This window comes from Helianthus annuus, chromosome 9 (genome assembly GCF_002127325.2).
Source record: "Helianthus annuus cultivar XRQ/B chromosome 9, HanXRQr2.0-SUNRISE, whole genome shotgun sequence".
NCBI lineage: Eukaryota > Viridiplantae > Streptophyta > Magnoliopsida > Asterales > Asteraceae > Helianthus > Helianthus annuus.
Window position 1 is genome coordinate 87960474 of NC_035441.2, and position 11654 is coordinate 87972127.

Sequence of the window (11654 nt, forward strand, 5' to 3'; positions counted from 1 at the left end):
GTTAAAACATATAACTCACGTATTTGTCATACAACGTGTAAGTTTGTATAAACCGTCCGTTTATAATTATTATTCGTGTTAGTCACCAACATTCGAGAATTAACTTGTGTGTGTTCCGGTAATTCCCCGAATTACCAATGTAGACTCATTTAATTAACGCTAGTTAAATGCAGTGCTATGAATGTATGTCTAAACTAACTATGGTTATGTTAGAGTATTAAGCCCTAAAATTGCAGGTTGTCACATTATCGGGTGTTCTCCCTCCTAAGCTCTGAGATCCATGTGCTCCTCTAATCCCCATAAGTGGGTGACTTCAAAATGAGTCAAGCCTTGTTGGATTTGGGAGCAAGTGTTAGCATTCTACCGGGGAGTTTATACGATCGATATGATTTCGGACCATTCAAACAGGCTGACACCGCCGTGGTGTTGGCCGATTTGACGCTAAAACTACCTCAGGGGATCTTTCTTGATGTCATTGTCAAAGTAGAAGAGCTTTATTACCCGGTTGACTTTTTGGTTTTAGATTATGTTCAAATTGAAAAAACTAAACATCCTAATGTCATACTCGGTAGACCATTTTTAGCAACCGCCAATGCATTAATTGATTGTAGAAACGGTACAGTCGACATCACATTTGGAAATTGAAAAGTTCGTTTAAATGCTTTTTCCTGTACATCTGATTCTCTAGTCAATGATGAATGTTTTATGGTGGACATCATTAACGGCTGTCATCCTCACGAAAATGGGGAAGACAATATAGAGACGTATGTTGTTTGTGACAGGGACCTAGCAGAAGTTGATGCGGAATTAGAAAGTGAAGAAAAGGAATTAGAGGTGATGGCTATTAGGGATTCGAAGCCTACTTATACACTTCAAGTGGAGAATTTGCCCGAGCATATTGATACCTACCTTAAGCCGTCACTTGAATCACCTCCACAAGTTGAGCTGAAGACATTACCAAGCATCTGAATATGCTTTTGTCGGGGACAATAATACCCTACCGGTAATTATTGCATCAAATTTGTCAACTGAACAGGAAAAAGTGCTTATGGAAGTTTCGGTAGCCAACTAGGTTGCGATTGGGTGGACGATTGTTGATCTCAAGGGGGTTAGTCCATCCATTGTTATGCATAAGATCATCACCGAAGAAGGTGCGAAACCTGCTCGAGATGCACAACGGAGACTGCACATGAGGGAAATTGTGAAGAAGGAAGTTTTGAAGTGGTTAGATACCAGGATCATCTATCCCATATTCGATAGCACGTGGGTGAGCCCAACGCAAATGGTACCAAAGAAAGCAGGCATCCAGGTTGTTACAGGAGAAGATGGTAAGGAAGAGCCACCCGACCAGTAACCGGGTGGAGAATTTGCATAGATTACCAAAAATTGAATGCATCAACGTCTAAGTATCGCTACCCTCTTCCCTTTATTGATAAAATTGTTGAAAAGCTCACAGGTCAGAAATGTTACTGTTTTTTAGATGGTTATTCAGGTTATAATCAGATTGTTATTCATCCTGATGATCAACAAAAGACCATGTTTACTTGTACTTACGGTACCTTCGCATTTAGGCGAATGCCTGTTGGACCTATAAAAGAACATATGATATCTAAAAGACAAAGAATGATCCATTGATCAAGAAATAAGCAAAAGATTGAACAAGTCTTTTCCCAAAGAGAGTGAATCTTGAACACCTAATTAGAACATTTTTTCAAGAGCATGACAAACATCTGATCAAGATTTGGTACCGTTGTTCAAGAGGATACAATATCTGTTGAAACTAAAGTCTGTTGAAGCTAAAGTCTATTGAAGACCAAAGCCCTGATCAAGCCAAAGGTCTTATAAAGAAGACCAAACATCTATTTGGCCAAACAGATGTTTGGACAACTGCAACAGAGGATAACATAGACAGTGGTTTCTTAATGTAACAGTACTTATCGTATTAGTGTTTAGAATTAGCCTAGATCAGTTGTTAGAATTTGCATAGAAGTTTGTAACATCTATGTAATCTTTTCTATTAGGAATGTTAGATGTCACTATTAGGGTGATGTTAGCCAATCATTGAATAAAGCTTTCATACTTAGTATAAATAGATCACACATGTTAGTGATCTATTTATCACACACTCCACCTTTTTCTCTTGTACGAACTGGTTTGTTTACGTGATCAGCTGAGGGGGAGTTTGTAGAGTCAATTGAGTTGTAAAACATTGAATCTTTTGAGATTAATGAGAAACAATCATTGACGATGACTTCCAGTTTATGAATTTTATTTTGGTTGATTAATATTTGTTTACAAACCAGAGACTCAGTTCTAACAATTGGTATCAAAGCTTGGTCACGTTAAATTTGATTTCACAATCAATTTAACACTAAAAGATCAACTCATTAAAAGGTCCAGTTCACTTCGTATCTCAGAGTTGTATAGTGAAGAACTAAACAAGTGTTTTTCACATACTATGTTTTTCTTCAAAAGAACTTGAGAAAATGGCACAAAACGATCCACATAACACCGGCTTTAGTAATAAACCATCTATCCTTGTCAGATCTAAATTCAACATCTAGCAGCACAGGATATGGCATATACTAGCTTAACAAAATATTGGTTGTTGGAAATTTGTTGTCTTCAGACCTCATGTTCCGATTGTACCTAGTACCGGAAACCCCAATGTCTTCGAGCCAGAGAAGCCGGAAAACTATTCTGAGCAAGATTATCAAGAATTCTAGTGTAACACCCTGCGTTTTGATACTCTTATTACTTAGCAAGTTTTATCGCACTTCCTATCCTGTTATGCTTTTACACTCGAGACGATCGATCATAATGAGAAATGAATTGTTTGAATCTTAATTGTGCTAAACTATGTGAAACTTTTACTCTATGTGACGCTTTTATATATGTGAACGATGTAATTGCCATAGATTCTTGACTCTTTGTGATTCTTTGATACTTGATGAACGAGAAGCTAATTTAGACACCAATTCGAAACACAAGTTACTCTTGTATTTATGCTATTTAAACTCCTAGACATAATAAGACTATATGTAATGTTACTCACAATAGTACGAAACGCAACACTTAACCAAGCTCGAAAGACGAACCAGAGTCGGAAAACTAACAAACACGAACCGGCTGTCCGAATGGACATCCGATCGGATGACCATCTGCCCGGATGACCATCCGACCGGATGGCCATTCGACCAGACGCCATCCGATCGACTGCTTCCTCCACCGACTTAACCCATTCGATCGTGCCCATTCGAATGAGCCTATCACTATCACCTATAAAGAGAGCACTTAACCTTCATTTTCACCTTTCACTCGGACCTTTCGCTCTCAAGCTTCCAGAAAGGATTCAAGGCTATTTTGTAAGATTCTTCACCCAAATCTCCTCTAATCTTCGTCTCTAATCACTTCTACACCATATTCTTCATGAAATCACACGAACACTTCAACTTTTTCTCGAAAACCAACTGATTTGGACCTCTTGAAGGTGGTTTCCACTCGGTTGCTTATGCAAACTGTTGTGGAGCACCATTTAACCAAGATTGGTTCCAGATCTAAAGGATTTTCACAATTTTTTTATACAAGATCTAAAGGATTTCATGTTTTTATACTAGATCTAGAGGATTTACACATGTTTTCCGCTCAGATCTGATAAACTTTCATGCTTTACAACTTCTTTCTCAACTTATCTTCTGTTTTACGCAAATATGGATGGAATCGGACTCGAACAGACTCTCGACTCGTTCCTTAGTCGAGAGTCGGCCTGAAAACTAATTTCCACCGGAGAAAATGGACCGATTAACGGGTCGAACATGAAATATCACCAAGAGCAGCTCGTCTGTCCGAAGGGGTGGTACCCATCCGACCGAGTGAACTGGGTTTGGTACGTTTCCATTGTTTGACACGTCGTCACGCCATCTCCATTAACTCAAAACCTTTACTTAGAAATGTTTATGAAAACTTCGAACATTGACCATCTAACCGAATTGCCATCCAATCGGATGACCATCCGTCCAGATGATCTCCCTATGGTAACCATTGTTTTTTATTTTGTTGGACACTTCGATCGAAACATCGAACACTTTAACAGTTCGCAAACACCCACGCACTGTTTGAATGGCCATTCGTTCGGATAGGACCCATCTGTTCGAATGGTCATCCACCCGAATGACCATCCGTTCATGTCACCTGTTAAACACTTGTCACACCATTCGACACTCTGTTCCCGACCGGGTCAGCATTTAGAGGACTTATGCTCTGTTCCCCGCACACAGGTTGATCCAGTGCTCCCTTCGATCCAACCCATCTGTGTTTAAGATCTAAGCACCCGCTGTAAGTATACTTGATCCCCTTTTGTTTTAAACACTTTGGGATGCAACATGTATTCTATATAAACGCACGACACTTGAAACTTTTTTATAACACGCTCTATCCACTGTTAAACATGAAAACATGATACTTGTGAGTCTTATGTGTTATGTGAACGTTGAATCTTATATTTAGCCACCTTGACAAATATAGCGCTATAGGGTTAACGCACCGCCCTTGAGACTTGGGGTATTGTTAAGTTTGATTCTTTTACCTCCTCTTCGTGGCAATGATGCAGGAAAGGCACATTTAACGCTTTGGAAACTTAGGTTAACATATTGATTACGTTAGTTTAACATGTTGAAACTTGTAATATGTTATTCATGTTGGATATGAGGAATCACATTTAAAACTATTTGTGCTATGTACTAAACTTGTATACTCGCCAACATTTTTGTTGATTTTATTTTAATACATGTTGTAGGTTGATAAGCAAAGGAAACAAGAAATCAAGCTAGGGTGACCTTAGAAACTCATCTTAGAAAAACAATATTTTGGAGCATGTTTGAAATTTTGGGATGTTTTTGATACAATTCTGATCGTGTTTGTTTTGCATGACAATTTAGTTATCGTTATGCAATTTTGATTCATCTTTATCGAAACAAGTAGCGTTATGATGCTTTGAGAGATTTGTTCGTCCCACACCGATGTTTCCGCCATCGGTTGGGGTGTGACATCTAGCTAGATGCGAAAGCCTTTAGTATCATAGTTATGTCTCTGCCGAATGATATATATGTTGGCCTATGGCATTGTAACAATGCTAAGGAGTTGTGTGATGCGCTGAAGGAACAATTTGGTGGGACGGAGGATTTTATGGAGAATACTCGAGAAATCCTTAACCAGCAATATAAAACCTTCACTCATGCCAAAAGGGGAGACCCTAACTCAGCAGTTTGAACGTTTTTCATGTCTTATCAGTGAATTAAAGTTGGTTAACAAGGTTACAAAATCCGCTTTAAGTAACCGAGTTTTAAGATCTCTGCCTGAAAAATGTGACACTATTGCTATAGTGATAAGGATGTCCCCAGATTTCTAGGACATAAGTCTGGCCCAGCTTCATGGAAAGCTTCTAACCTTTGAGAGGAAACTTGTCCAAAAGAAAAAGCTCCAGGAAACTGGAAAGGTGTCTTAGAGTAACGTTTTTGGTAACACAGCACTTTTAAGTCAGGAAAGATCATCGTTTGGGATGGGAAGAGTTTTGACCATTTTATTGATATTTCTACTAGTATCAACTCTGATCAACATTCCACCAGTTATGCCTTTGCAGCTAACGATGATGCTCATGTCACTGATAATTTGTCGTTTATACTTGATGATCTTAAGCACATAGACTCTACTGATCTTGAGGAGATGGACATATTACACCAGGTAGCCCTACTCAGTCTAAGAGCTAACAATTTTTACAAAAGGACTGGTATGACTTACCCATGATTAAGTGGGAGGTCTAAAGTGGGGTTGGATAAATAAAAAATTAAATGTTTTAAGTGTAATAGGCTGGGATACTTTGCTAGAGAGTGTAAGAGTCTAACAAATAACTCTACACCAATGATCACATCTCCTAATCAAAGAACTCAGTCTAAAACACAAATTAGTTTTATCCCGAATATACCCCTGGACCAAATGTGCAAAACACACCCCACTTTGCACAAAATCTGAATCATGTACTTGTGCACTATGTCCCTGCACCACATGTCCCTCAGGTCCAATATGTCAAAATGCTAATAGCCCATGTTTAAGCACCCCAAGCTACTCCTGCTCCTACACCAGCAAAGCCTAATCAACAGAGCTCCTTTACATAAGGCTATGTTGATTGGAGCAGCTTATTAGAGAATTTAACCGATGAAAATTTTGCTTTAATAGCAAATGAATGTGATGAACATGAAAATTGTTGTTTTATGGCTCTTGAGCACGTTACATGTGATGTAGATCCAGTTCAAACTGTTGTGGTTGATGAATAAATTCATGGTAAAGCTGCTGAAAGCTCTGGTCAAATATCTATTGATGAGCGGGAGCATGCAATAAGGATGGATGAGAAGCATTCCAAAAGTTCCTCTGATTATATCAGTGCTGATCAAATCGAAATGGATACATCTAAGGTAACACCTCAAACTCTTAAAGAGTTGTGTTCAAATAAATGCATCATAGCTTTTGCTAACATAAAAGAGGTGAATGAGAACCTTAGAGAAAAGGTACAAATCAGTGAACTTATTCTTCAAAAATTGAAAAAAGTTTTTAAAATAAGAATAACTGAAAAAGACCTTGAGTTAAGCAGATTGAAATACAAAGCATCTATAACCAAAGATCAACGCTAGTCAATGATAGAAAAATATCTGACTTGTAAAAAGGAGTTAGAATCAACACAGATCACCTATGAAACAAAGGTTGAATCTTGTCAAGGTTATGAGATGCTCTTGGATAAACAGATCAAGAGCAATGTGAAGTTTAGGGTTGGTTTTAGAAAATATGACAAAAAACAAGAAACCCAAGCTTCCATTAAATCTGAAATGGTTAAGGTAATTCCAACAACATCAACTGGGGAATAAATAAAAATTACAGAAACTAGTGTCAAGAAAATCAATCTTGAAAAGCCACCAAGTTCCATTCAAGCTGAAAAACTAAAGTATGAATTCAAACCTACTTGGTCAGATGAATGTGATGTATTAGAAAATTTCAAACCCATTGATTTCACTAACCCAAATGGTCTTGACCCACCCAAGATAAAAATCATTCCTCTTACCAACTCTCAACAGATGATAAAACATCTTTTTTTGAAAAGAGACATAAGGGTAAAAAGAGAGTTAGGGATCCAACACTAAAGTGTAAATGTCTGTGGAAAGTTAAATCATATGGAAAAAGATTATTTTTAGTTAAAAGCCTATGATATTAATAGAACAAACGATGTCTGTCTATCCACTTCTGGGTGTACCATTTGCGGAAGACTCAACCATCTGACTCAACAATGTTCTTTTCATAAACCATTTGATGTAAATCTAAATAGGTCAAAAAAGAAAAGGAACTTCATAAAGGAAGATAGGTCTGATAAGATGAATAGCTAATCTCTTCCCAAATGAGTTGAATCAGATCACACTGTTTACCCATAAAAGTCAAACCAGTATCCTGCACAGAGGTCAAGTCAAACCTCTGGTGCACCACAGAACCAACTCCCTAGAGGCTATGTGCAACCACCATGCAACAGGGTACCTTATAGGTATGTAGAACATGTGCTACTTCCCCAAAAGCCAAGGGTAAATAAGCATCCTCATGGGTATTAACATCTTGATGGGAATGGTCAACTTCCAATTGACCCAAGTGTGCATGCACTTGCAGAAGGTTAAAAACATCTGTTGGAGATTGTTCAAAAAGTTCTTCTGACCAATGACCAATCCCAAGGAGCCATTGTAGTGGTTGATAACATTAAATCCAAAGTAGATAAAGCTTTGGATCATCTACAAGATTAATCCATTCATCACCATCTGCATGAATCACTAAAAGTGCCAACAGAGAACACATGTACATCTATCTCTATCTAAATAAAAGAAAGAAAATTGTTCTGAAAAAGACACCAAAAATTTTGTCTTTATTTCTTTGTTTTTGTTAAAATGTTATTAGAAAATCAAAAGTTTTGCTTCAAAATCAAGAAAAGATTGATAAAATCACCAAAAACAAAAACTTTGTTCAAAAGAGTAAAACAATTGTTTCTTTGGTTTAAAAGTCTGTTTAAGTGGAGAATAACCATTGTTTAAGGCAAAAGAACCATTGTTTTCAAAACCACTGTTTGACTACAAAGGTCAAACAGAGCCATTGTTTCCATAAACTTCAACAACTGGTTCACTCAAAACTCTGTTTAAGCCAACAAAGGTTTCAAACAGAGTTTTTCCAAAATAGATATTTTGAAAACAGATCTTTCATATCTTCCTCAAAGGGTTTCCTCTGTAGAACCCACTTGTTGAACAGAGGTTTGCCACAACAAATAGCAACTGACCATGTGGACTAAAAAGGTAACCGTTGTCCACGTTAGCATCCCTATTCCATTAACCCTATAAAAACCAATGAGAAACAAAGTTTACTTCTATCCTCCATTATTGATAAATCAAAGCTTTTTCAAAAGAGAAAACTCCGAATTAAGCTTCCATCATGATGTATTTTTGATCAAAAGATCATCTGCTTAAAGGATTTTCAAAAGATTTGAACAATGGCTCATCATGGCCCTTGAAATCAAAACCCTTCACAATTACTTGTTGTACCTTGTAAAGCACAACAGGAATACGGATTTTCACTCCATCATTGACATCATAACTTCATCAAAATATCACTTCATTCTCACTGTAAACACCCATCCATATATCCACCCTTAGAGAATTTCGGGCGAATGCAAAGCTTACACTTCAAAACAAAAGCCCTTTCCATAACTTCCACCATCAAAAATGAATATGTGGAAATTACCGTAGAATCTATCTCCACTATATTCCGATTAGAGGATATGACAGGTATGGAATCTTACCCCAAAAATGACTTACATGCTGAGTTCATAGAAAGGGGCTATGAAGGTCAAACGATAGGAGCAACACTTTACAAACCAAAGTTCTCACATGAAATGAAATTCTTTTTCCATACTCTCTTGGTTTACCTATCTACTAAAACCACTGTTTTCAATGAAATACCCCTAAAAACTCAGTGTCTAGGGTATGCTATATTGAGAAATTCAAATCATAAGCTACCCCAGACACTATTTCTAGACTTGGTAGCAAATTTAAGGGCAATCAAGAGAGGAACTGGCAATCCTTTTCTCATCTATCCAAGGTTGTTAAGCTTTTCTAAAAAGTGTTTTAAAAAAGGAACACTTTGAAAAAGGTGAAGCATTGGAAAACAACAGCCTTTCAAATGAAACTTTTACACGCATGATGGCCAAAAGCTAGGAAAATGTTGTTCAAATGAAACTTTTACACGCATGATGGCCAAAAGCTAGGAAAATGTTGTATAATAAAACATTTTAGAAAACCAAGTAACAGATGTTATAACATCTGTTGCTGAGCCCACTACTCCGAGTGGCCACATTGCACAACCCAACACTGTGGTACCCAGACCAGACTCTTCCATACAAACCATTTCCATTCCCATCACCAAATCCAAAAGAAACCCCAAAATGAAAGGGTCTCTAGAGGTTGAAATGCCAGAGATACCTATTGTAACACAAATGCAGCTAACATATGTTGTTACTTCCTCACAACAGATGCAAACATCTCCACCTATCCAAACTCATCACTCATCCTCACAAAAGGAAAGTGTTGTAAGCACAGAGGACACAAATCAAGGGGGAGATATATCATTTGATTCTCTCTATTTAGGCCCCTCTCCCAGGGTTGCTTCTCTTTCTACACCACCACCCACTTCAATAGTCCCTTCACCTTTACAAAAATTGCTTGATGCAATTGATACATCTGACTTGCATATACCTAGTTCCTCTCAACAACAAATCACATAAAATTCACTCCCACAAGTGACTAGGGCAGGTTTAGAGATCATGGTTATCCTACAAGCAGAGGAGGCAACACCTCTTGTTTCCAAAGAGACACAGGTTGGTATTTCAAGTGGGGCAGCTACTACAACTGTTGAGACAACGGTCTCACAGTTGGATAGTGGTTACATCAATAAGACCCCCTTGAAGGCAACAACTGTTGAGACAATAGTCTCTACATCAGTTGGAAGTCCCCAGTACCAAGAACGAGGGGCACTTGGTCTAACAGTTGGATAGTGGTTACATCAGATGATGGATTAAACTATCGGGTATTGATGGAGAGGGTCACAAACTTGGAATCATCTGTTAGAAAGATCAAAGATATGATGAAAATCTTGATTCAAAACTCCAGACCTCGTCCTTCAAATGCAAACATTACAAAAGAAATGTGGGTTCATGTTCAACCATACCTACATCTTCAAAAGTAGGCTGCAGAAGAGAGATATACCATGCAAGTAGAGCTAATAAGAAAAATAGTGGATGCCAGGTACCAAGATACACAGACAGAAGTTAAAGCTATCAAAGACTTTATCTTTGAAAACACTGGTGAAGCTCTCACTCTCCCTAAATATGATGATGCCAAAAATGGGGAGGTAGAAGAATGCATGAGAAAGCTTCAACCCCATGTCAAAAAGGCTAGAAAAAGGTCTGGCATTGTTGCACTCAAAAGGGAAATAAAGGAAGAAATTGCCAACGAAATGGAGAAACAAAAGAGAAGGATACAAGGGAAGCCAATATGCAGATCACATTGCAGGATACATCAAAAGAAAAAAATCCAAGACAACTAAGGTGCTTCAACTGAGGTTCCAACAGAGGTTAGTCAAAGCACTGCTGCACCTATCCAAACCATTCAAACCCCCCCCCCCCACCACTCAAAGCGCTTCTCTCATTAACCAAACATTTTTTGCCACTACAAAAATGACCACAGAGATTACAACGACACAACCATCACTTTCACCATCTCATAAGTCTTCCAAAGGGCTTCTGAAAAGAAAACCAACTACATCATTTCTACAACTATCACCAAAAATACAAAAATCACATATTAGAACTAGGAGAACTAAATTCATTGTCCAAGATGATGATAAAGAAACTCCTGATGCATCTCCTACCAAAACAAACACCACCACCACTACATCACATATATCTACCACTACAACCACCACAATCACTCCCATCCATTAACATACCACATCTTCACCTACTCTACTTGACCCTCTGGAGTTTGAATACGTCTCAAAAGAGATAGAGTCTTTCTACTCCACAACTAACATAAGCAAAGTGATCTTTCCTTCCCTCAGAAGATATAAAAAGCGTAAGAATGTACAAGAGTATCTAGATTTAAAGCTAAAACATGTTGAAATATTACTGCTTACAAAAGTTAAGGGAAGAGTGATAAGGAGACACAGGAAATCTTGTCTGCAGAATTGTGAATGCATATGTCTGTAGCTTTTGTCATGTATTGAGTCTTATTTTGTTTACTAGTTTATTGTATAGATTAGATTCTGTTTCGTATCGAAACGGTCGATATAAAATGTAAATGACCTATTCTTACAAATGGGACATAGAACCGTTTCATGCGAACCGCCCATCAGTCTAGGTTGTGTATGTGCGAACCTATTCGCCTATAAATAGGGGTGATGGGCTAGTCATCTGTAACTTTGGCAACTTTGAGGCGAAGCTCTGCCAAAACCTTTTCTCGGCTCTATAAAAGCTTTCAATCAATAGAAAAGATATTTCAACGGTATTCTTGTGTGTTTATTCACTT